General features: G+C 40.4%; 1 long non-coding RNA gene across 2 annotated transcripts in view; it reads right to left on the bottom strand.

Annotated features, from left to right (window-relative positions):
- Positions 1 to 26,235, bottom strand: part of LOC103161025 — an 80,433-nt gene that overhangs the window by 37,995 nt on the left and 16,203 nt on the right. Inside the window, exon 1 of one of the 2 annotated variants that reach the window (XR_003482938.2) lies at positions 12,930 to 13,032. The exons of the other annotated variant lie outside the window; for it this stretch is intronic. This is a non-coding gene — a long non-coding RNA (uncharacterized LOC103161025). Of the gene's footprint in view, positions 1 to 12,929; positions 13,033 to 26,235 lie in introns of those variants that run through there. 2 annotated transcript variants of the gene reach the window in all.

Here is a 26,235-nt window from a genome sequence, read left to right as displayed (position 1 = left end):
CTACAGAAAAAACTTCTGAACTAAATCAGCCAATATACTTCAAAGATGTATTGACCTCTGTATGGAACCCAGGACATGTGTTACGTTGTGTAAGGGGTTTTGCCTTTGTTTCCACAGAAGAAAAGATTTAGATACCATAAAAGTTGATCAAGATTCGAGTCGAACAAGAAAAACCTCTCGATGAGGAGAAATGACAGGTCATCCACCAAGGTATATCTCATAAACTGTATAGAAACATCACAAAGGAAAGAGAAGTGTTTTGTTTTTATCTTCACAGGGAAACTCATCTCCAGAAAGCAAAAAGACACTGCATGGGTTGATAATTATAGAAGAGAAAGTAGCTATCCAAAAAGAACCATCAAACAAAAGGAATTTGTCATATGGTAAACTCTAAAAACGTCTCTATATATAATCTATTTCTCTTTACTTTCTAGTCTCTATTCAATTAAACCAAGGCTGGCTTTTGAGTTGGATTTGGCTTTCCTCCTCTAAATTCAAGCAAGTTGTTAAAATAAAATTCAGTGTTTCTGTACTATATGAAGAAGCCAATTGATGTAATACAGAATAAGAATAAAATTTGGGGAACATCATTTGTCTATTCACGGCTCTTTCTCTGAAAGTATAAATTCCCTCATAATTATTATTTTCCTTCTTGTTGCCTTTCCTGGTATGCATACATATAAAAATTAAAATTTCTCTGCTAACATTTATGTTTAAGTTCCCCCACAGCCAATGAAGAACTTCCTCACAGCAATCCTTGAACTCTCCGGAAAGAAAATGGTCCCCACCTCATCGAGTGCACTGGAATCCACTTGATTCGCTTGAACTGACACTCTGGCCAGAGCTTCAGGTACTGACTTCAATCAATAGAAGGACTTCAATCAAGATAAGGACTTCAACCTAGACCTTCAATCAAGTATCTCCCTCAAAACACGGACTGGATATAATCCACAAAAGACTTTCACTACTCTAACATTTTCTTCCTACAGGACCCCACAAGGCTAACGTTGTTCCATTTCAGCAGGAACTAACTTGGAGAATGCTACACCTCCTTTCCCCTTTGTTGGCACTAAGGATAATGTACACCTAGTTAGGGCTAGTTTCCTATTGTTTAGGGTTGGGTTTAGAAGGAGATGTTCAGGCTTGGACATCTCTTTCAGATGACTTTATGGTTTAGTTGGAATAGATATAGTTAGGATGTGATATAAGTAGATTGTTACATCTTCTTGTAATTCACCTTTATGATTGTTAATTATAGATATCTTACACTGTTAAGTTTAAATCCTCTCTAGACTAAAAGGGGAATTGTAGGAAGAAATCCTGTTTAGAGGTACTGTTGACCACACCCGCTTGGACATGGTCAGAGTTATGTAACAAGGCTTTAAGAAGGATGGAGGCACACAGGCAGCTCTCTTTCACCTGACTGAGCTGACTAGGAGGCATTTCAGGGTCTGTCCTGCTCTGGTGCAAACGTGGTCACTGGATCCCTTTCGTGAGTACTTTCCTCCAATAAACTACCATTTATCAACCTATTTCTGACTCCACTTTGTAATCCGTCAACAGACAGGTCTATTGTCAGATGTATTTTGCCAATATATTCTCCTTTTTGTGGCTTTCCTTTTTGTAGTACTATATTTTGAAGGACAAATTATCTAAATTATCTAAATTAACTCTTTTTATCATAAGCCCTAAGAAGTGTTGAGGTTACAGAGAATTGCCTACCTTTTATTCTATAACATAATTAATTAGAGATGAGAAAATTCTGACTTATCAAAGTAATACAAAGATTCCCAAATGTTATGAGTAAAAGAATTACCTGGTTCTTGTTACAAACCCCTACTTCCTTTCTATTCTCAGAGACTGCAGTTGTGTCTGCATAGGCTGAGATTCAGGAATTGGGATTTTGAAAGCACCACAGGTGTGCTAAGTGTATAATTAAAGAATCAAACTTCAGACAGCACTTCCAAGTTCCAGTTGTCCTCACTGATCTTCTTCTTCCCCAACTTCATTGTAGGCATCTTCTTAATAATGTCCAAAAGACTGCATATATATAACAGCTAAGCCAAAATATCTGGACACAACCAACCACTAATGAAAAGTCCCTGAAAAATGTATGTTCTGAACATGTACAGATTTTTTTCTTACCATGATCCTCTAAACAATAGAGCATTTATATTGTATTCAACACTGTTAAGTAGTCTAGATGTGATCTAACAGTAGGATGTGAATAGATTAATGTAAATAATACAATTTATGTGAGGGGCTTGACTGAGAAACTTAGACTTTAGCAGAACCAATCTCCACAGACACCAAAAGATAACTGCACATTCATATGAACTAAATTATATGTATACTATCCAGCATATGTATTGTTAGTTCAAAAATGAAGAGTGATGCAATTTACCTCAAAAAAAAAAAAAAACTTGGGAAAACAAATAGAAAATCACAACACTGCCCACAACTACTTTAATGATGTATGTGCTCTCATAACCCTTTTGCACTATGAAACAGCAGCATGGTTTGCCAGAAGTTTCGGTATTTTCTCAGGAGCTTGCTTTCTTAGTTGCTTCCATTCTTATTTGCTTGCTTCTTTTTTTCTCTCCATTTTTTTATTTAAATTAGAATCAAGATTGTTTTACATGTCAATCCCAGTTCCATCTCCCTCCTCTCCTCCCCTGCCCCCCACTAACCCTGCCTATCCCATTCCCTTTCTGTTCCCCAGGGAGGGTGAGGCCTTCCATAAGGGGTCTTCAGAGTCCTATGTTAGGGCAAAGTACTGATCTACTACCAGAGGCCTGACACCCAAGAATGTGGGTGTCAGTGAGAAGACCTCAGAAATCCATGGGGCCTCCTGTAGTAGATTAGTTGTGGTTGTCTACTTCTATTTCCACCAGCTGCTGGATGAAGGTATACGATGGCATATGAATTAGTCATCAATCTCATTATCAGGGGGGGGCATTTACAGTAGCCTCTCCTCTGTTGCTTAAATTGTTAGTTGGTGTCATCTTTGTAGCTCTCCAGGCATTTCCCTAGTGCCTGATTTCTCTTTAAACCTATAATGTTTCCCTCTATTACAGTATCTCTTATTATCTCTTATCTTGCTCTCTTCTGTTCTTTCTCCAACTCAACCTCCCTTCCCCATCATGTCCTCCTCACCCCTCCTCTTCTCCCCTTCTCATTCTCCTAGCTCCCTCTACCCTCTGCTAATGCTCCCAACTTGCTCAGGAGATCTTGTCCCTTTCCCCTTCTCTGGGGACCATGTATATCTCTCTTAGAGTCCTCCTTGTTTCCTAGCTTCTCTGGTAGTTTGGATTGTTGGCTGGTAATCCTTTGCTCTATGTCTAAAATCCATATGTGAATGAGTACATACCATGTCTGTCTTTTTGTGACTCGGTTACCTCACTCAGAATGGTTTCTTCTACTTCCATCCATTTGCCTACCTATTTCAAGATTCCATTGTCCCCCACCTGAATAGTACTCCATTGTGTAAATGTACCACATTTTCTCTACCCATTCTTTAGTTGAGGGGCATCTAGGTTGCTTCCAGGTTCTTAAATGTCTGCAAGGTACCAAGTTTTCCCTTTATAAGTGTCAGCCATAGGAGCTTGCATTTTCTTTCAGGAGCTCACAAGGTGCTTCTCTCTTGTGCTGCTCCTTTCCTCAGATAAGCTGTTGAGTTCAAGACTGGAAAGAAGTGATTGATCTGTCATTGCAGACTACCTTCTAGGTGTCTGGAGAGAAGTACCCAAAGAAAGACAGAAGAAGCAGAAGCTGGGAAGACTAAAACACATTATCTCAAATGGCCCTCTTCCTGGTACTTCTGTGAGCAGGCATTGTTCTATGAAAAACAGACAAGGTGGTGCTCTCATTTTCTGTTCTCCTTGTACCTGTGGTAAACTCTCATTAGTGTCTGCAGTCACTATCAGTGGTTTTGTGGGGGCCTGAGGAAAGGTGTATGTCCTAATAGGACCTGAAATGAGAACCAAGATTGCACATCTTGCCTGAGGCAGGAGTGGGGTGACAAGGGTGATTAGTGAGAGCCTCCTGGGGCAGAGAAGAGAAGTTGTGACTGTGAGGTTCTGTGATCCCTCCCTTCACTGAGCCGCACTCTACTCCCAGCAGTGCACAATCAACTACCAGTGAAATATGAATACGTGTGCATTCCCTTGTTAGAGGCACCAGCATTCTGGTTTTCCAGAGCCATATGAAATGCCAACTCTTTCCAGAAAATCATTTGAAAATAAATCCTGAATGTTATGAGCCATGGCCTGAACTCTGTCCCTTACTCTCTAGTACAGATAAACCAGAGAATCCTAAAAGACATTATGCTCCTTAATTATAGAGCAGCATGTCAAAAAAAAACTATGTTTGATTTTTCTGTGATTGGAGGATTTAAAAATCTAAGCCAAAAATAACACAAAACAAAAGCCTAAAAACATGTTGTACCAGGAAAATTAATCCTAACAAAAGATGTCAGCCTATAATTTAATGAGCTCAAAATCACCCTAATCTTTTTGTCTCCACATATCCTTCACTATTGAGGCTATGCAAGTAGATGTATGAATCAAAAGTGACTCACACAGGCACCCAAAGAATGCTGGCCTTCTACCAGCTTCCTTAACTCTAAAGCTTTATTCTCATCATAGAAATGAAACTAAGAAGTCTATGTATGATTTTCTGAACTTTATTGTTGAGAGTGAACTGGCTATACATGTCTAGTCTCTCCAACCGGTCATTCAAATAATGACTGTAGAAACACACCATACATTATTGTACAGGGTTATAACAAGTATATAAAAATAATTATTTGTTTGAGAATAATACAGACTGTGAATTTAAAATGGTCTCAAACACATAATGATTCTATCTTCTGGGTGTCTTTGGCAGCATGTTAGACTGCAATTAATACTACAAGACACTAACTCTGAAGCTACTAGACTCTGAGTTCTGTGGTCTAAGACACTAAATTAGGAGCAGTTATAAAATTCTGGAGGTTGACCACCTTCTAGCTGAAAAGCCATAGATTTCTACACCATGCTCTAATACAGAACTTTTCTAAAATTTACTGATGTTTTAATTATTTATCTAATTACTACGACAGGATACCTAAAAACTTCAACCTAAAATGGTTATTTTGGCTCACACTTTAGAGTACAGTGTATCATGACAAGGAAGTTACTATAGCAGCAGTGTGAGGCAGCTAGACATATTAAGTCAATAAGGACAGGCACTGAATGTTTGTTCTCAGTTTGCTTTTTCCTTTTTATTGAGTCCAGCACCCCAGCCTATGGAATTGTGCCATTCACTTTGACTGTGGCTATGTCCACATCCATTAATCGATATAGAAAATCCCTCACAGGTGCAACTAATGACCTCGGAGTAGTATCTATAATCAGCTGAGCCCTCGGACATCAGCAATCAAGAAATGACCACCCACAGACTTCCCTGTAGTCCAATCTAATGGAGTCATTTTCTCAATTGAATTTTTGTCTTCCCAGATGACCCTATCTTGTATAAAGTTGACAAAAATTAAGGAACACAACAACCAGCATTAAATGTCACAGTTGTGTATATGAAGTTCCTAAGACTCAGTTGAATGAGAATAGGTAGAACTGTGGGTTGAAATCCTTTTGGGGGTCAAACAACCCTTTCACAGATTTACATTACATTTCATAACAGGAGCAAAATTATGGTTTGAAGTAGAAATAAAATAATTTGATGGCTGGGGGGTCACCGCAACATGAAGAACCGTATTAAACAGTTGCAGCATTGGGAAGGTTGAGAAGCACTGGAATAGGAGGATGTAGAGTCCTTTGGGTATATGCCCAAGAATAGTATATGGATCTTGAGGAAGATCTATTTCCACATTCCTGGGGAACCAGCACACTGATTTCCATAGTGACTATACAAATCTGTACCCCCAGCAGCAATGAATAAGTTTTCTCATTTCCCTATGTCCTTGCCAGCATGATCTGTCATTTGTCTTATTGATCCTGGCCATCTAACATGTAAAATGAAATCTAAAGGTGATTTCAATTTGCACTTCCCTGCTGACTAAAGATGTGGAACATTTCAAGTGTTTCTCGACCATCTGTATTTCATCTTTTGAGAACTCCCTACTTAGTTTTTACCCCATTCTTGATAGTATTTTTCAGCCTTTATATATCTTAGATACTAAACATCTTGCATAATTGGTAAAGATCTTTCACCATATATAGCCTGATGCTTTTCACAAATGATGGTGTCCTTTACCATACAAAATGTTTTCAACTTCATGAGTACCATTTATTAATTGTCAGTCTTAGTGCCTGTGTTATAAGTTGTGGTAGTTTGAAGGAAAATGGCCCCCATAGTCTCATAAACACTGGCACTATTAGGAATAGGTATGGACTTGGAGGATGTGTGCCACCGGGGTGGGGTTTGAGATTTCAAGTGTTCAAGCCAGAGTAAGTGTCTTTCTCTCTTCCAGCTGTCTACCAATCCAGATATAGAACTCTGGGCTACCTCTCCAGCATCAAGTCTGCCTGAATGCTGCTATGATGACAATAGACTAAACCTCTCAATTGTATGCTAGCACCAATCAAATGCTTTTTTTTATAACAGTTGCAGTGGATGTGCTGTCTCTTCCCAGCAAGAGAAACACTGCCTAAGACAGAAGTGCACTGTTAAGACAATTTTATCCTGTGCCAATGAGTTCAAACCTATTTTCCTCTTTTTAGTCTATAGGTTCAGAGATATGTGCTCATCAATATTCATTCTGCTCTATTAATAACAGCCAGAAATTGGAAATAGCCAAGATATTCATCAACTGATGAATGGATAATGAAAATATGGTACATTTATAAAATGGAATATTATCTATTTTAAAAATTAAAATTTAGGCATTCATAGGTAAATGGATAGAGCAAGAAAAAAAATCCTGGGTGAGGTAACCCAGAGCCAAAAAGACAAATTGGCATGTTTTCTCTTATACGTGGATGCTTTGAAGCCTTGGATGTGCATGCTATAATATATATAACCACAGAGGCTAGGAACCTAGTAACAGAATACTGAAAAGGATCTTCATAGGAAGGTGAAATAAGATATATTATTATGGACAGACAGAGGAGAGAGTGGAATGGGAGAATTAAATGGGTAGAGTAATAGAAGAGAGAGGAAGAAGAGGGAAGAGGGGAAGCTAATACTGGAGGAATTTAAGAGCCATACGGAAACCCACTATTGCAGAAACTTCCTAAAATATATACACATGTGAAATGAATCTAAATGGAGTCACCAAATAATGGTGGAAGAAAAGCTCAAACTAGACAAGTTACACCACCAAGCAAAACCTCCAGTTCCAAGAACGTGTTAAATCTAGTTGAGGCATTGGGCAGTGGGGCCCCATGAAAACCTCAAATACCCCAGGCTATACCCAAAAACTGATGGCAAGGCCCTTGTAGTAGTTTGAATGTAATTGGCCCCTAAAATCTCAGGGACTGGTACTATTAGGAGGTGTGTCTTTGTTGGAGTGGCTATGGCCTTGTAGTAGGAAGTGTGAGTCACTATGTAGGTAGGCTTCGAAATTTCCTATACTCAGGATACTGTCCAGTGTCTCAGTCAATGTCCTGTTGCAAGATGTAGGACTCTCAGCTATTTCTCCAACACCATGTCTGCCTGCATGCCACCATGTTCCCTGTAACATGATAAATAAAAGACCCAGAGACTGATATTGGTGTTGAAGCTTCAAGCTGAAGATCAGAAAAGCAAAGTAGCCAGCCACTAGTTCTTACTTCTACCTCAGCTCAGACCAAAGAGGTGAATCCTCAAACTGCTCCCAACTTCACTGCTCCTTAGATTCATTCAGACTGCTATGATCTCCTCAGTGTAGCTAGAGACTTCAATTCCTTTCTATACTCAATGTGGCTAGAGAATAAATGCCAGCTCTGAGACCCTGCTCCTGTCTTATATACCTCTCTAATGCTGGAATTAAAGGCATGTGATCACAAGTGCTGAAATCATCTTTGTGTGAGCTGTTTCTCTTTAGGACTGGATCAATTTTGTGTAGTCAGTATAGCCGTAAACTAACAGAGATCCGTCTATCTCTTAATCCTGAGTCCTGGTGAAGGGACCAGCTCCCCATTTTGGCAGCCATACAGCCAAACACATGCTTGTCTGACCTTGTCTTAGTCACTAAGGTCAGATGCCTGCCCCTTTCGGCAGCCATAACAGCTGAACATGTGCTTGTCTGACCTTGCCTTGGTCACTAGAAAGTCAGATCCCTGCCTCGTGGCAAGGAACCAATCAGAAGTTAGCTGGTGGCGCTATGCTTTACAGCTTTGGGTGTGCTTTACGGACAAGTGCACAGCAATGACACACAGAGCATAGCAACCATATGTTATGTTATGGGCCATAACAACCAGTTGGCAATCAACACAGGGCAAGCCCTCCAAGCCTGGAGGCACACCAATCCTGAGCCTGTGCATACCCTTAGACACTCCCCTTACGATGCCCTATAAGATCTCTATGCAGCTGGTTCTGAGCTGTATTTCCTAGCCATCCGCCATGGTGGGTAGATGAAAGGCCCGAACTAACATGAGCTCATTAAACAACAATAAAGCCTCGTGCATTTTGCATCAAGCTTTCGAATCTGCCTGGTGATTGGGGTGACCGTGGTCCTGGGCTGAGATCCTGGAGGCCTGAGCTTTCCAGGGGTCTTACACTGGGATTAAATGTGTGTGTCTGGCTATTATGATTTGTGGCTGACTTTGCTTTCTGAATCCTCAGACAAGCTTTAATAAATCACAAATGATATATCTCTACATTCCCATCATGATGATAATGGACTAAACCTCTGATACTATAAGTGAACTCCCCCAATTAAATATTTTCCTTTATAAGACTTGCTGTGGTCATGGTGTCTCCTCACAGCAATTGAAACCCTAATTAAGACAGAAGTTGGTACCAGGGACTGGGGTATTGTTGTTATAGGCCTGACTTTGTTTTTGTTTGGAGGAATTTTGACTTTGATCCTTTGGGTTATGAAAGCAGTAGAAATCTTTGGCACTGCTTAATGGGCCATACTAGTAGGTACATTTGTTAGACCCCTGGAAAAACTCAGGCCTCCAGGGTCTCAGCCCTGGATGGCGGTCACCCCAATCACCAGGAGGATTCGAAAGCTTGCTGCAAACTTCATGAGGCTTTATTGTTGTTTAATGAGCTAACCCCATGTTAGCTTGGGTCTTTCACCCACCCGCCATGGCGGATGGCTAGAAAAGACAGCTCGAGGGGGCTGCATATATATCTTGTAGGGCAGCGTAAGGGGAGTGTCTAGGGGTACACACAGGCTCAGGATTGGTGTGCCTCCAGGCTTGGAGGGCTTGCCCTGTGTTGATTGGCCAATTGATTGTTATGGCCCATAGGCCCTCCCAGGATGGTTGCTATGCTCTGAGTGTCATTGCTGCACACTTGTCTGTAAAGCACACCCAGAGCTGTAAAGCATAGCGCCACCAGCTAACTTCTGATTGGTTCCTTTCCACGAGGCAGGGATCTGACTTTCTAGTGACTAGGACAAGGTCAGACAAGCACGTGTTCAGCTGTTATGGCTGCCGACAGGAGCAGGCATCTGACCTTAGTGACTAAGACAGGGTCAGACAAGCTGTTATGGCTGCCAAAATGGGGAGCTGGTCCCTTCACATTGAACAGGTGCTAAGAGTTATTTGAACTGTGGGGGACTCGCTCAAGAGGTTTTAGAGGAGAAGAATTTCAGCTTGATGCCTAGAAGTCATTATTGTGATATTTTAGTGAAGAAAGTGGCTTTTACCCTTTTCCAAAATGTCTGCCTGAGCCTTAAGTGAAGAATTTTGGATTAATTCCATTGGCAAAGGATTTCTCAAAACAGCCTTGCATAGACCCTGTTATGTGGTTACTAGTGGTAACTCTGATGAAGATTTATAATGAAAAGGGGCAAGCTGACCAGATTAAATGAAAAAAATGTAAATTTTGAGGAGAAAAAGAGCCCTAGGAAATAGAATGGAGATAAGTCCTGTGTTCAAGGACATAAACAGATTAAGAAATGGAATGTAAGGGGTGGTGTCCTCAGGGCAAGATTCCACCCAGCTAAATTTCCAATTTGTAAAAAGGAACTAAAAGCTTAGAGCCCCCTGTGGGGGGACACACCTTTAATCCCAGCACTGGGAAGGCAGAGACTGTTAGATCTCCAAGTTTTGGCCAGCCTGGTCTAGAGATCCAGTTTCAGGACAACCAAGCTTAGGATAGAAAGTTGGTAAAGATGTACTTGAAACACAGGCAGCGTTTCAGCCCCATTAAGCAGCTTTGGCCATGTGGTACTGGCTTTAGAATTAAGGACAAAGGGCTGGAGAGATGGCTCAGAGGTTGAGAGCACCGACTGCTCTTCCAAAGGTCCTGAGTTCAGTTCCCAGCAACCACATGGTGGCTCACAGCCATCCATTATGAGATCTAGTGCCCTCTTATGATGTGCAGATATACATGGAAGCAGAATGTTGAATACACAATAAAGAAAGAAAGAGAGAGAGAGAGAGAGAGAGAGAGAGAGAGAGAGAGAGAGAAAGTCGGTTGTCTTTGCCTCCAAAAAAATTTAAAAAAAAAAAAAAAAGAATTAAGGATAGAAGAAATGTGTGGCTGATCTTGGCCACCAGTAAATCCAAGTATCTGGTGAAAGCCTGGAGATTTGGATGAATGACAAGATGACTGGTCCACATTCTGAGAGAATGTCTCTCACCTTTATTGTGGAGCAGACTTATATACAAACTTACAAAACCCCAGGTCAAAGGGTTCACAACAGGATATTGATCCTAGTGGGGTGAGGTCAGGGAAATAGGAGGTACCTGTGGTTATGCTGGAAAACAACTCTTAGAGACCCAGTGGGGGCTGGGTCCCAACCGAAACTGGTCATTATATTTGCCTCAGTGCTTAAGGAAAGCCACTAAGGCCAGGTGTGTGTCAGGGGTGTCCCTGAATGGAGGTCTAGTAGAAAGGCCATTACATTAAACTGTGAAATTGAAGCCTGGATTGCCATGGAGAACCCAAGATGTCAGAGATGTGAGAATCATGGGATACCTGCTGAGGAGAGCCCCTAACAGGGAATGGAACCAGTCAAAGAGAAAGAAGAAATCTGTAAGGCAATGGAGATCTAAAAAATGTTTCGACATCAGACATGGAGATGCACAGTTTGGAGTTTGCCCAGCTGGTTTTGCGTCTGGCTTTGGTCCAGTACTTCCTCAACATTCTCCCTTCCCTGCATTTTGGAATGGTAATGTATATTCTGTGCATAAGTTAGAAGCATGTGATCTGTTTTTGATTATGATTTTTACAGGTGATTGCAGTTGAGAGATGCCATGAATCTCAGACGAGCCTTTGAACTTTGGCCATTAAAACATTGTTGAGACTATGATAGACCATGGGGACTTTTGAAGTTGGACTAAATGAATTTTGCATTATGATATTGTTATGAGCTTATTAGGGCCAGGAAGTGGAATATGCTAGTTTGAATGTAATTGGCCCCCATAATCTCATAGGGAATAGCACTATTAGGTGTGGCTTTGTTGGAGAGGGTGTGGCCTTGTTAGAGGAAGCATGTCACTGTGGGGGTGTGCTTTAAGGTTTCCTATGCTTAGTGTACAGCCCAGTGTCTCAGTTGACTTCCTGTAATCTGTAAGATGTAGGACTCTCAGCTACTACTCCAGCACTATATCTGCCTGCAGAATGCCATGCTCCCTGATGATAATGGACTGAACCTCTGACACTATAAGCAAACCACCCCAATGAAATGTTTTCCTTTGTAAGAATTGCCATGGGCATGTTGTCTCTTCACAATAATAGAAACCTGTTGTGAAATAATCCTTTTTTACACTGTGAAGATGTATCTTCACCAAGGTGCCTTCTGATTGGTTTAATAAAGAGCTGTATTGCCAATAGCTAGGCAGGAAAAACTTAGGAGGGACTTCTGGGCAGAGAGAGAAGGAGAGGAGATTAATCTAGGTGCATGGAGGACATGAAGAGGAATCAGGAGGTATAAGACAGAAGAGAGGAAAAAAAAACATGAGGCAAAACATGTATTAATATAAATGAGTTAATTTAAGCTATGGACAAGCCTAAGCTATAGGCCAAGCTTCCTAATAGTAAGTCCCCATGTTATTTTTTGTGCACTAGTGGCCCAAAGAAAAATCCATTTACAAAAACTCTAAGACAACTAATATCCAAAATATATAAAGAACACAAGAAACTAGATATCAAAAAACCAACTAATCCAATTAAAAATTGGAGTACAGATTGAAATAGAGAATTCTCAATAGAGCAAACTCAAATACCTGGGAAACACTTAAATATTTAGATCCTTAGTCATCAGGGAAATGCAAACCAAAACTATTTTGAAATTTCATGAGAATGGAATCTGACAGATCTGACAGATCATTCCTGTCAGAATGGCTAAGATCAATAACACAAGTGACAGCTCATGATGGCAAGCATGAGGAGCAAGGGGAACACTCCTCCATTGCTGGTATGAGTGCAGACTTGTATAATCACTATGGAAATCAATATGGTGGTTCCTCAGAAACCATACTCCATCATACCACAAGGACACTTGCTCAACTGTGCTCATAGAAGCTTTATTCATAATAACCAAAAACTGGAAACAACCTAGATGTCCCTCAGCCAAAGAGTGGATAAAGAAAATGTGGTACATTTATACAATTGATTATTACTCAGCTTTTACAAACAATGACCTTATGAACTTGGCAAATGAATGGATAGAACAAGAAAAATCATCCTGAGTGAGGTAACTCACTGGGGCACCAGGACCCAGACAGAGGCTAGATAGCCCAGAGGCCTAGGATAGAACTAAACTCAGCTGGCAAATAAATAAATAGGCAATTAAATGACTTCTAAGGATATTCTGCTATATTCATTACCTTGATTCCTAGCCCAAATGTCACCAGAGAGGCTTCATCCAGCAACTGATGGGAGCAGATACAGAAACCACAGTCAAACATTAAGCAGAGCTAAGGTAGCCCTGTAGAAAAGAGGGAGAAAAGATTATAGAAGTCAGAGGAGTTGAGGACAACATCAGAACACAGCCCACAGAATCAACTAACCTGGGTTCATACGAGCTCACAGAGACTGAGCAATAACCAGGAGACTGTATGGGACTGACATAGGCCCTTTTCATATGTGACAGTTGTGTCAATTGATCTTCTTGTGGGACTCCTAACAATGGGAGTAGGGGAAGTCACTGACTCTTTTGCTGGCTTTTGGGACATTTCCCTCATACTGGGTTGCTACTTCCAGCCTTAATATGAGGGGAGGTGCCTATTCTGGGTTGGTTTATTAATGTTTGGTTGATATCCCGTGGAGGCCTGCCCTTACCTAAACAGAAATAGAAGAAAATGGAAGGGTGTGCAAAGGGCAGGTGGGGAAGAGGGACTGTGAGGGGAAACTGTGGTCAGGATGTAAAAATCAATTAATTAATTAAAATTAACTTCGCCCCATGATGGCCACTCAAGAGTAGTATCTGTGAGTGAAAAATGCAGACGCTAAACAGACACCAGCAACTCCTGGTCTGTGTCTGCACTTCCTTTGACTTCCCAGTCTCCAAACCTATGAGAAATAAATTTATTATTTGTAAGCAAGTGGAGATTAGGAAAATACAAAACAAAGCAAAAATAATAAAATGATAAGTAGATATTTATCTGCCAATAACTGAATGGTGTTCAATATAAATTTTAGGGAAGTGTGCACTTCATTACAGAATGATAATGATCTCAATCCTCTAAAGACACAGACTAGCAGATTGCATTTAAAAAAAAAATCCTGAGTGAGGTAATCCAAACCCAGAAAGACAGACCTGGCATATACGCACTCATAAGTAGATATTAACTGTAAAGTAAAGGATAACCATGCTATAATCCACAGACCCAGACAGGCTAGATAACAAGGGGGCGGGTATGGATCTCCCTGGGAAGAGAAAACAGAGATCTCCTGGGTGAACTGGGGGCATGGGTGGGCATGGGAACTTGAGGGATGGGTTGGGGATGAGCAGAGGACAAAAATGCTGAGAAAGATGACTGGAAAGAGGGGCTTTACAGAGTCAGGTAGAAGCCTGATGCAAGGGAAACTCCCACCGAGTCTACAAGAACAGCCCCATCTAAGACTCCTGGCAGCAGTGGATGCATAGCCTGAGCTGTCCATCACCTTGATTGCTTTGGTGACTAACCAGGTTGTCATCAGAAAGCCTTCATTTAGTGACTGATTGAGGCTGATTCAGAGACCCATGGCCAAACACTGTGCTGAGCTCAGGGAGTCCTGCTGAAGAGAGGGAGGAGGGTGTGTAGGAGCCAGGCGGTCAGGAACGTTGCAGGAAAACACACAGAAACCACTAGCCTGGCTCATGGAAACTCAGAGTTTGAACCAACAACCAAGGAGCCTGCCTGGGACCGACCTAGATCCTCTGAATATATGTGACAGTTATGCAGCTTGGTCTATTTGTGGGATTCCCAGCAATGGAAGCAGGACTGTCCTTGGTATTTTGGCTGGCTCTTAGGAACCTAATCCTCATGCTGGATTGCCTTGTTCAGCCTGAATACAGAGGGAGGTGCTTAGTCTTATGGCAGTTTGATAAGCCATAAGATGCCTATGGGAGGCCTGCCCCTTTCTGAGCAAATAAGGACGGACGAGTGGTAAATTGAGGAAGAGGGGTGGAGGGGAGGTGGGGGATAGGAGGAAGAGTAGAGGAGTTAGAGGAGGCTGCGGTTTGAATGTAAAATAAATGAATTAAATTTAAAAAATAATGGAGAAAAAAAGAATTGGATCTGCATAGCTAAGCTAAATGATTTTGACAGAGATGCCAAATATATTAAAGAAACATACATTGGAGGGAAAAAATATTGCCTCTTCCACAAATGGTGTGGGAAAACTAGAATCCACCAAAAGAAGAATGCAACTTTGTCCATATTTCACCCTGAACAAAAATCAACTCCAAATGGATATTCTGGGGACCTCAAGAACTCAGGACAAAATACTGAAAACTAATGAACAGGATTTTAAGAGATTAAAGAGCTTCTGTGCAGTAAATGAAATTATCACCACAGTGAAGGGACAACCCACCAAATAGCAGGGAAATCTGTACTAGCTATACTTCTCTAACCATTAATCTTGGTTGTCAGCTTGACTGTATCTGGTTCAACTCAAAGACAGGCCTCTGGGAATATCTGTGAGGTCATCTCCGAGGAGGATTTACTGAGGCTGGAAGACCCTCCCCCAGAGTAGGCAGCACCTTCTGGTGGCAGCTAAGATATAGCAGGTCTAAGGGGAGAGTTGTGTTGTCTGCATTCACCTTCACTCATTGCTTGTAAGCGCGTCTACTCTGTTGCTGGGGCCATCCTTTGCTGAACCTGGAATCCAGCTTCCTCACTCTTTCACCATAGAATGAAGACCATGTGACTCTCCAGGGATCCTTCAGGTTTTTGGCTCCAGATTGGGAGCATCTGGGGCAATCAGAGCATACTGCAGCATCCAGCCTCGTGGACTGAGCACCTACCACACTTTCAACCTTTGCAGTATAAAGATAACCATCATCCTGCTACCTAGTGAATCTCAGAGACCCCCTTTGTAATATGTACCCATCTATTCATTCTATTGGTTGTGTTCTTCTAGAGAACTATGACTAATACATAAAAAGCAGGAGGGAGGTTTCGGGAAGGAAGATTATGGGTAGTAAAGGGAGGTGGGGAGAAGAAAGTATAGGGGTTAAGATGGCCAAATTTATAATACAATTAGAAGAAATTATCTTTTTGAAACTCAGCATATATGATAAATAAACACAAATTAACAAAACTTTTGTGAGACAGGGTTTCACTGTATAGCCCTGGCTGAAAGGGAACTCACTCTGTAGACAAGGTAGGTCTCAAACTCACAGGTAGATCCCCCTGCCCCTGCCTCCCAAGTGCTGGGATTAAAGGCATGAGCCACCATCTCCCGGCTTCATTTTTTAAAACTGTTTCTTCATAAGCTACACCACATGTAATATTTTGTTATAATAGCTGAATAGAATACTAAAATACCTCTCCAAACTCTTATTGTGACAACATATCCCTAAAGACCATTCCGTGTAGGCTTTTAACTCCTTCCCCACAAAGTATCTGAGGTCTAATAAAATGTCTTTGCCCCAGCACAACTGTTGTGAGAAGAAGATCCTGTGTTTGGCAAAAAGGAACACTGAGAGGCAAACCCACTGATATCTCCTCCTTGGTTTTCAGAAGAAATAAGGGGACCCCAATATATTTTCAGAGCACCAGAAAGACCCACAGGCATCCTTGTGAGCCCACTTCCCCAATCATGCAATTCCTACCTGCCACCCACCATGATGTTTAGCCTCTTCTAGAACTTTGAGCAACACCCCTTGGATGGGGTGGAAGAGTCCTGGGATCTTTTGCACAGAGGATTTGCAGTGTTATATGATGTGACTTCCAAAATGACACCACGTGACCACACATGAGCTCCCCATTTAGACTACCACTGACCTCAAGTTTTCTTCACAGCCTGTAAAAGAGATAGTGGCACATCTCTGGAAGGGAATTGCTCCTTCTATCTTCCTTTCCACTTACAGCCCTCAGGCAGTAGAACCCATGCCACTAACAGCCTTCAGACTAAATAAAAACTGAAAGATTACCATTGTTACTACAAGGAACTGGACATGTTGACATGGGGTAAACAAGCTGAATTTACTTCCTCTCTTTTCCTAGCAGTTCAAAAGACTGCCCGCCTGATGGCTAGAGCTGTATCCTGTAGATCCTGTTAGGCAGGTGAGACTCATTTGCTTCCTGATCTGAAAGCCAAAAAGAAAAAAAAAGAAAAAAGCCACATTTCCCAGCAATGTGCAACAAAATTACACTAGTTTGAAGTGGTATGCAATTCACTTTAGATATGTTATTAGCTGAATATAAAGCCAGTGGTTTAAGAGACTAGAATAATATTCAGTTATATTAACCCATAACTTGAAAGACATAAACTTCCTAATCTTTAAATTATCAGAGTTTATAAAACCAATATGACCCTGCTATATATTTCAATGACCAGTTGGGCCAAAATATGTTTTAAACAATTAACAACATACCTAAGTTTCCCAGTGGAAGGGAAGAAATGGGGCAGGAAGGAAAGCAAAAAAACAAAACAACAACAAAACAAAAAGAAAAAAGCAAGGACAAGCTGGCACTCTGGTAAACTAATGAGCAGCAGTCCCTCCAGGTACCTTCGATATTCCTTGCCTGGTGCGGTTCCCTTTGGATATAATCTACTCGGGACCCCATTGTCTAAGTGTAAGTGAATCATCAGTTTCTTCTATACAAGTGAAGCTACCTGCTGCTTCCCACATGTCCCTTTCTTGCTGTCCAGAGCAGAACAAGTCACAAAGCCTGTATTTCCTCAGAGATAAGACTTAGCCAACTAGGCCAACTGCAAGAGATGAGAGGGCCTAGTATTAGGTTGCTGGTAACTGTACAGGGAGGTTTACGCCATTGTTTGCTTTAAGGGAACATCTTAGCTTATATAAAGTTGACCTGGATTTCAAACTCAAGCAATGACACATAGTACCTAAGAGAGTAAACTTTGTTAGGCAAAACTGGAATCTGGCTGGTTCTGCAACTTAACAACCCACAGGACACTGAGAAAATATCCAAGCATTGTCAAAGTGCTGAAGTGAGATTAACCCATTCACTGCTCAAAAAGGCCCTATAAATGAGGTGACAATATAGAAAAAGTAAGGTAAGATAAATGGTAAGAGCTCGTAAGATAAATAGTTGGAAACTAGTTAGCTCTGATATTTAAGCCACACTGTTAATCATTTCATTGGTGATTTTAAAATCTTTAAAATAACCCACTGTAAGAAATACAACAAATAGAAAGAAGTGTAGTTTTAATATAACCCATTAAATAAATACACACTAGCTTAACTGTTACATACATACTATTGTGTATATATTTGAAACTAAAATTTTATGAAGTATAACTATACTTATTTCATGCGGTGCACTGGTTACATCCCACATTACTATTTAAAACTGCTACTGACTCGAAAAAACTCTAATGTGCCACTATGTAAAATTTGAAAAACACATATTTCTTTTAACCACCATAGGAATTTTGGTGGGGTTAACTAATACAATATATTCACAGCACTCAACATGGCCACTGTACATTCCATGTAATCAGTACATGTTTATCTTGCAAATTAGCCATAGCTATGAGGAAATGGGGTAAACCCTGGCAAGGCTCTAAATAAACCCATTGCCAGTTATGGTCTGTCCTTGGCAGTGGGGTGGGAATTTCCGCAGTAGTTTGAACCTGTACTTCAGTGGAATCCAATTCAGAAAGAGAACTAGGTTATAGTTGATCTGGCTTCTGTTTCTCAACTAAAAAAAAGACCAAATTACAGGCTACTATGCCTGTCTGCCAAAATCCTTAGTAATTCCAACTTATTGGTAGGTCTATGCTGACTTCCAACCCTGACGCAACAGACATTGACACATACAAAATTGATCAAAAAGTCTTGCTTGGGAGAAATAATCATTTATCAGAACTCTTTCAAATTGCCAAAACTGCCAGTTTAAAACAATTTAATATTATTATCTCATAATTAACTCAAGAAGTCTAGATAAGATTAATTCAGACTAAATCAAGGAGTCAACAAAGGAAGCCTTCATAGATGTTGTAAGGGAGCATCATTGATGTGTCCCTCTCTTTTCTGGAGGATACCAACCCTTCATGTCTCAACCCCCTTTTTCTTTTTCTATGATGAAATGCAGCAATGGTGGGTTGAATCTTTTTCACATGAAATTACTTCAATTTTGTCATGTTTATTACTGCCCTTCTGTTCATACTCTCCATCTCTAAAGGACCTTTGTGACAACATGAAGTTCACCTGAATAACACCAGATAATACATCTAAAAGATTCTTGACATAATCACATCTCCTAAAACCCTTTCCCAGTAAGGTAAGAGGTTTGGAGGATTCAGAAATAAATATTTTTTTGCTAATTTGGGAGAATATTTAAATGACTATTTTGCAACACTGATGATGAATCACACAAAATAGTGGAATGTATAACAACAACAATAACATAGATCTTATCAAACATTTACTGTGTGGCAAGTGATCCATTCAATGCTGCCCTTGCCCTCACTCATTTCTCTGGCAAGAAATCAAGACTTAAAAAAATGTGATAAGTTGCTCAAAGTCACACAAACAGGAGGTGATAAACCCAGGCAGGCCTTCCTGACAACAAAAGCCCTGCTCTCAACCTGCATGGGTCATTGCACACAGCTAAGTTCCAAATGTGTGCTCATTTAATCATACAAAAACTTTCTGAATCACAATTCTTTTATTATTATTTTTTTCAAAAACAGACCTTATCCTGAGCAAATTAACATATTTAAATTTTTATGAATCAAAGACAAATTTCCAACTGAAAGCTTTTGCTAACTGCTTTAATTTGTTGGGAATTATATAGTTCCAATCCCAAATGCAGCTTAATATTTTGTTTCTTTAATTTTTTATTTATTTACTAGGAGAGAAAGTGAGCAAAACTCTCTACTAAGAACCCCAAAGTGCCAGACTTTGCTGGGACTCAAGAAGGTGAACTTTTTTATTTAAATTAGAAACAAGCTTGTTTTACATGGCAATCCCAGTTCCCTCTCCTTCCCTTCCTCACCTGCCTGCCACCACCACCACCACCACCAATTCCCTATGCCAGGGAGGGTGAGGCCTTCCATGGAGGATTTTAAAGTCTGTCATATCATTTGGGTCAGGGGCTAGGTCCTCCCCAGTGCGTCTAGGCTGAGAGAGTATCCCTCTATGTGGAATGGGCTCCCAAAGGCCATTCTTTTGCTAGGGATACATACTGATCTACTGCCAGAGGCCCCATAGATTGCTGAGGTCTCCTCACTGACACCCGTGTTCAGAGGGTCTGGATCAGTCCTAAGCTGGTTTCCCAGCTATCAGTCTGGGGTCTATGAGCTCCCACTCGCTCAGCTCAGCTGTTTCTGTGGGTTTCTCCACTCTAGTCTTGACCCCTTTTATCACTCCTCCCTCTCTGCAACTGGGTTTCCAGAGTTCAGCTCAGTGTTTAGCTGTGGGTGTCTGCTTCTGCTTCCATCAGCTACTGGATGAAGGCTCTGGGATGGCATATAAGATAGTCATCAATCTCATTATCAGGGAAGGGCATTTAAGGTAGCCTCTCAACTACTGCTTAGATTGTTAGTTGGGGTCAACCTTGTAGATCTGTGGACATTTCCCTAGTGCCAGATTTCTCTTTAAACCTATAATGGCTCCCTCTATTATGGTATCACTTGTCTTGCTCTCCTCTATTCTTCCCCTGACTCAATCTTCTTGCTATCTCATGTCCTCTTCTCCCCTTCTCTTTCTGCTAACTCCCTCTCCCCTCCCTGCATGCTCCCAATTAGCTCAGGAGATTTTGTCCATTTCCCCTTCTCCAGGGGACCATGTATGTCTCTCTTAGGGTCCTCCTTGTTTACTAGCTTCTCTAGTGGTGTGGGTTGTAGGCTGGTAATCCTTTGCTCTATGTCTAAAATTCATATATGAGTGAGTACATACCATGTTTGTCTTTTTGTGACTGGGTTACCTCACTCAGGATGGTTTCTTCTAGTTCCACCCATTTGCCTGCGAATTTCAAGATTCCATTGGTGGTTTTTTGTTTGTTTGTTTGTTTGTTTTTCAGTACTCCGTTGTGTAAATGTACCACATTTTTTCTATCCATTCTTCAGTTGAAGGGCATCTAAGAAGTTGAACTTTATTGCCCTCTACTTCCTCCACTACAGTCTCTTCAGACCCTAGACCAGCTTAGGCCACCTGGGTGTGTGAAGGTCTTAGAGAACAGTCTGGATAGCCAGTTCTCTCTCCTTCTAACATGTGAGTCTCAGGTATCATACTCAGGTTCTCAGACTTGGTAGCAAGTACCTTCACTCAGATTCTTTAACACATTTTCCATCATTTAAGAATAAGGAAGACAGAATTCAAATAGGCATCAAGACATCTGATGAGATATAGATGTCCTAGGTTGAAATAATGATCTAAATGTTTGAGAATAAGGAAACAGAAAGCCGTGGAAACAATCAGGGAAAGAAACGGAGTCTAACCTGATTCTCAAAGAAGCAGAAAGGTCAAATAAGCTAGAGAAGAGTGGTGTCGAGGAAGAAGAACGTCACAGGCAGGGATGAGCCATGGGAAGCCTATTATGTAGAAATGAAAAGGAGATTAGAGAAAAATAAATAAAATATTGAGACTTTGAAAAGGGATAAGGTTCAATTTAACAAGGTGTGAGGAGATATAACCTGAAAAGTTCTGGGGCAGGAAGACTTAAGACTAGGGAAGACAGCCATAGAATGGAGTTAGAGAAGAAGGTAGAAGTTGGAAACCAGCAATCTCTGTCACCTTCTGGGATGGAAACTGTGTCACTAGGACACCTAAAAGAAGTGTAGAATACATTTTTACTCTTACACCCTTTGACTCATCTAATCTTTATATAATGTACATGTGTGAGCTAGATAAATATTATTACAAACATATATATAAAATGATTTTTATAGACCCACAGTACTATGGAATAAAACCAGACATCTTCTGGTGCTAAGTTGAGGAGTTCAGGTTAAATGAAAATTTATTCATACTCCTGCTACACTCAACATCCTGCAAAAGCAATTCAGCTGGCTTTCCAACTGTCATAAAAATTACCCCTTCAGCTTCTGCTTGCATAGTTCCACCTAAGCATAGCTTCAAGATGAACTGGGGCCCAGTCATTTTATAGTCCCTTTATATGGTTGCTCAACTTGGACGAGCATCTATTTCATAACTGACTCAGGCAAGTCACAGGATCCAGTCATTTGCCCCAAGGAGTAAGGCTAGTGATGGAGTCACAAGACAAACAGAAGACAACCCAGCCCAGTATTGTGGCTCAGATAATGTCTGCCATCTGGTTTCTAGTGCTCCCACTTCATCAATATTTATCATTATTTATTGGCATCAATATTTTTCTTTTCAAATGAATATGAAACCCAAATGCAATTTTAACTACATAGAAGAACAAGTTATTATCTTGCTCTGTTTTGTTTCTAAGAATTAACTAATGACTAGTTCTTCCCTGCCACTCCTTCCAGCCTTTCTTTCTAGTCCATCTCCATTTCTCTATGGCTCTCAGTCAACTAGAAGAACAGCTCTCTACTAGGGACCCCATGGGGCAAACTTTATCCCCCTCTATTTTCTCCACTACAGTCTCCTCAGATTTTAGACCCAACTCTTGCCAATGTATAGTGCATCCAGACAAAAATTAAACAGAGAAATAAGGGAGTTAAATTGAAAGAACACCTTGAATCTTATCTGAAGAAAGAAGCTGGGCAGTGGTGGCACATGCCTTTAATCCCAACACTTGGGAGGCAGAGGCGGGTGATTGGATCTCTGTGAGTTTGAGGCCAGCCTGGTTTACAGAGAAAGTTCCAGTACAGGCTCCAAAGCTACACAGGAAAAGCCTTGTCTCAAATATAAATGAAGAAACACACACACACACACACACACACACACACACACAGAGAGAGAGAGAGAGAGAGAGAGAGAGAGAGAGAGAGAGAGAGAGAAGAAAGAAATTCAAGACAACAGAAGATGGAAGGACCTTCCAACCTCATGGATTGGTAGGACTAATATTGTGAAAACATCATCTATAGATTCTATTCAATCTCCATCAAAATTCCAACACAATTCTTCACAGAAACTGAAAAAAAATCTTAAACTTCATATGGAAACACACACATACACACACAAATCAGGATAGCTAAAGTAATCCTACATAATAAAAGAACTGCTAGAGATATCAGACCCAGATTTAAAATTGTATTACAAAACTATAGTAATAAAAACAGGATGGTATTGGCATAATAACCGACTCTTTGATCAATGGAATCAAATTAAAGACACAGCCATAATTCCACACATCTACAGATATCCTGGTACAGAATATTTAACTATGCAACTATGTGTTGCATTTGACTATGTAAAGATGTGCTGTAGTTGTTTACATTGTGGAATATTTATTTAACTATGGAAACGTGTTGCATTTGTTAATGTTGTGGAATATTTGTTTATCTATGAAAAGATGTGTTACCTTTGTTTATGTTATGGAATATGACTTCCCAAGGTACCTGATTGGTCTAATAAAAAGCTGACCAGTCAATAGCAAGGGAGGAGGTGCAGGTGGAACTTCCAGGCAGGGAGAGTAAGTAGAAGGAGGAATTTAGGCTCAGGGGAAGAAAAAAAAGAGATGTGAAGGAGACTCCAGGGGCCAGAGAGACAGACATGGAGGAAGCAGGAAAGTAGGACATACAGAATGAAAGAAAGGCAAAGAGTTCTGAGGCAAAACATAGATAAAAAGAAATAGGTTAAATTGGTTAAGATAGGTAGTTGGAAAAGCCTAAGCTAAGGCTGAGCATTTATGACTAATAATAAGTCTCCATGTCTTTAACTGGGAGCTGGTTGGCAGCCCAAAGAAAAAAAAACTACAATACGTTCCTTTGACAAAGAAGCCAAAAGTGAACACTGCAGAAAAGACAGCATCTTCAACAAATGGTGATGGCCAAATTGGATAGTTGCATGTAAAAGAATGAAGACAGATCTGTATCCATCACTCTGTGTAAAACTCAACTCTATATGGGTTAACAAACTCACCATAAGACTAGATACCCTGAATGTGGTAGAAGTCATAATGGGGAATATGCTTGAACTCATTGGCACAGGAAAGAACTTTGTAACAGGGCTACCTATAGCACAGACATTAAAACCAAAATTAATAAGTGGGACCTCTGAAGCCGAAAGGCTTTACAGCAAAGGAAACCATCATTTGAGCAAAGTAGCAACTGACAGAATAGAAAAAAGTCATTACATTTGATATAGTTAGTATCCATTACATACAAAGAATAAATAAATAAGTAAATATAAATAAATAAATAAATAATAAAATAAAGCCTGAACATCACAGAAAAATTTAAATAGAATATAGAATTAAATAGAGAGTTTAAAGTATAAACACAAATGGCTGAAAACACTTTTAAAATTTTTCAACATCCCTAGCTAGCAAGGAAATGTGAATTAAAACTACTTTGAGATTTAATCTTAACCCCAGCCCAAGTGGCCAAGATCAAAACAGCAAATGACAACATATGTTGTCAAGAATGAAGGGAGGGGTAACTTATTCATTACTGGTAAAAGTACAAACTATTACTATGGAAATCAGTATGAAGGCTCCTCAAAAAGCCAAAAAGCCATCTATCACAAGATCCAGCTATACCACTTTTCTCCATAGATACTCCTCATCCGTGTCCATTGCTGCTCTGTTTCTAATAGCTAGAAACTAGAAAAGGCCTAGATGTCCGTCAACTGAAGAATGGATAATGAAAATATGGTGCATTTGCGCCATGGAATATTATGTAGCTGTTAGGAAAAACGAAATTAGCAACCAAGTGAGTGGAGCTAGAAATAATCATCCTGAGTGAAGTAACATATATCCAAAAAAACACATGTTGCATGTTTTCTCTTATATGTGAGTATTAGCTTTTAAGCTTTTGATGTGTGTGTTTCAGTCAGATTAAAAACAGAGGATAGGGCGCCTCTACTGGACGGGGGTGGGGGGGGGAGGAGGATGAGAACTTCCAGGGGACAGTAAAAAGAATAGTGTCATAAAGTGATAAAGGGAAAATGAATAGAAGATTAAATGGGAAAGGAGAGAGAGGGGGAATATGGAGAGGGACCACTAGCACTAAAAATCATATGAAAACCAACTACTATACAAACTTCCATATATATATGTGTGTGTGTGTGTGTGTGTGTGTGTGTGTGTGTGTGTGTGTGTGTATAAGAAATTTAAATGGAGTCACTATATAATGAGAAAGACAATGACTCAACTAGACATCATATGCCACCAAGTAAAACCTCCAGTGACAGGAATGAGTTACATCTTGTTGAATCCTTGGCCTAAGGGATCCCATAGATCCCCCTCAAACATCACGCTATTGCCAAGGCTACTGTTTACTTCCCACAACCTGAGAGTAATGTTCCCTTGCTGAAAACATCACTTGTGTCACGAGAAACAGAGCTGGTACCCAACTATTGACTACCATCCATGGTGCTGGAAGGTACTTTGCAGGCTATTGGAGGAGAAAAGTGTCCATCAATATCATCCAGCTATAAGTCCTGCAACCTACAACAATGACCTGCCTACAAGATACACTGATGCAATAGAGGAATAAATGTTACTGTAGTAACCAGCCATATCTGACATTGGTAAAGTGGCCAAGAACCTAAAACTAGAGAAGTCATTGGACCTAGGAAAAACCTACTACTATTATTCTGCTAAATGAACATAGCAATAAAATTACTACTAATGACATATTGCTGTATCCATAGTTCAATGCCTCACTTAACCCTCATCAAGAAGCAGCTTCTTGCAGTAGATATAATTAACACAAAAACCCACACTATGTAGAGTTAGGGACTTAGGAGTACTCAGACCTAAATAGGGTCATTTTGTTTGCTTGTTTGTTTGTTTGTTTTTAGCACACTACTCCCCCCTAAGGCTCAGCGATCTATGTGGAAGAAAGGGCAGAAAGATTTTCAGAGGCAGAGGCAGTAGATGAATAGCATCTTCCAGCCACAAGGCTGACATACATATGAACTCATTCACAGTGACAGCACATACAAGACCTGCACAAATTCAAAGCAAACAAAATCTTAACATTGAGGAAGGGATGTGGACACCAAGTTGTACCCTTAACCAAGGAGCTTGTTGCAATCATGCCTGCTGACAAAAGAAAGAAACTCAGCTTTCCCCAATTAGTCACTGAGCATAACAAACATACTCCAGTTCAAGCCCCGTGCTCAGGGGTAGTATGCGTGAGAATGCTTTTCGTTTTGTTGTTTGTTGTTGTTGTTGTTGTTGTTTAGTTTGACTTAGTAATTTTTTTTTGTCTTTGGAGTTTTTTCTTTGCTTGCATGCTGTTTTGATTTTTGCTTTTTGAGAGTGGAGAGGGAAGGAAAGAGGGAAAATACCATGGAGTTGGGTGGGTAAGAAAATGAGGAGTATCTGAGAGGAGTCGGAGGAGGGGAGAGAATATGATCAAAATATATCATATGAAAAAATTTAAATAAAAAAGAATGTTATCAACCAA

Source organism: Cricetulus griseus, chromosome 2, assembly GCF_003668045.3.
Source record: "Cricetulus griseus strain 17A/GY chromosome 2, alternate assembly CriGri-PICRH-1.0, whole genome shotgun sequence".
Taxonomy (NCBI): Eukaryota; Metazoa; Chordata; class Mammalia; order Rodentia; family Cricetidae; genus Cricetulus; species Cricetulus griseus.
This window is presented reverse-complemented; position numbering and strand designations above follow the sequence as displayed.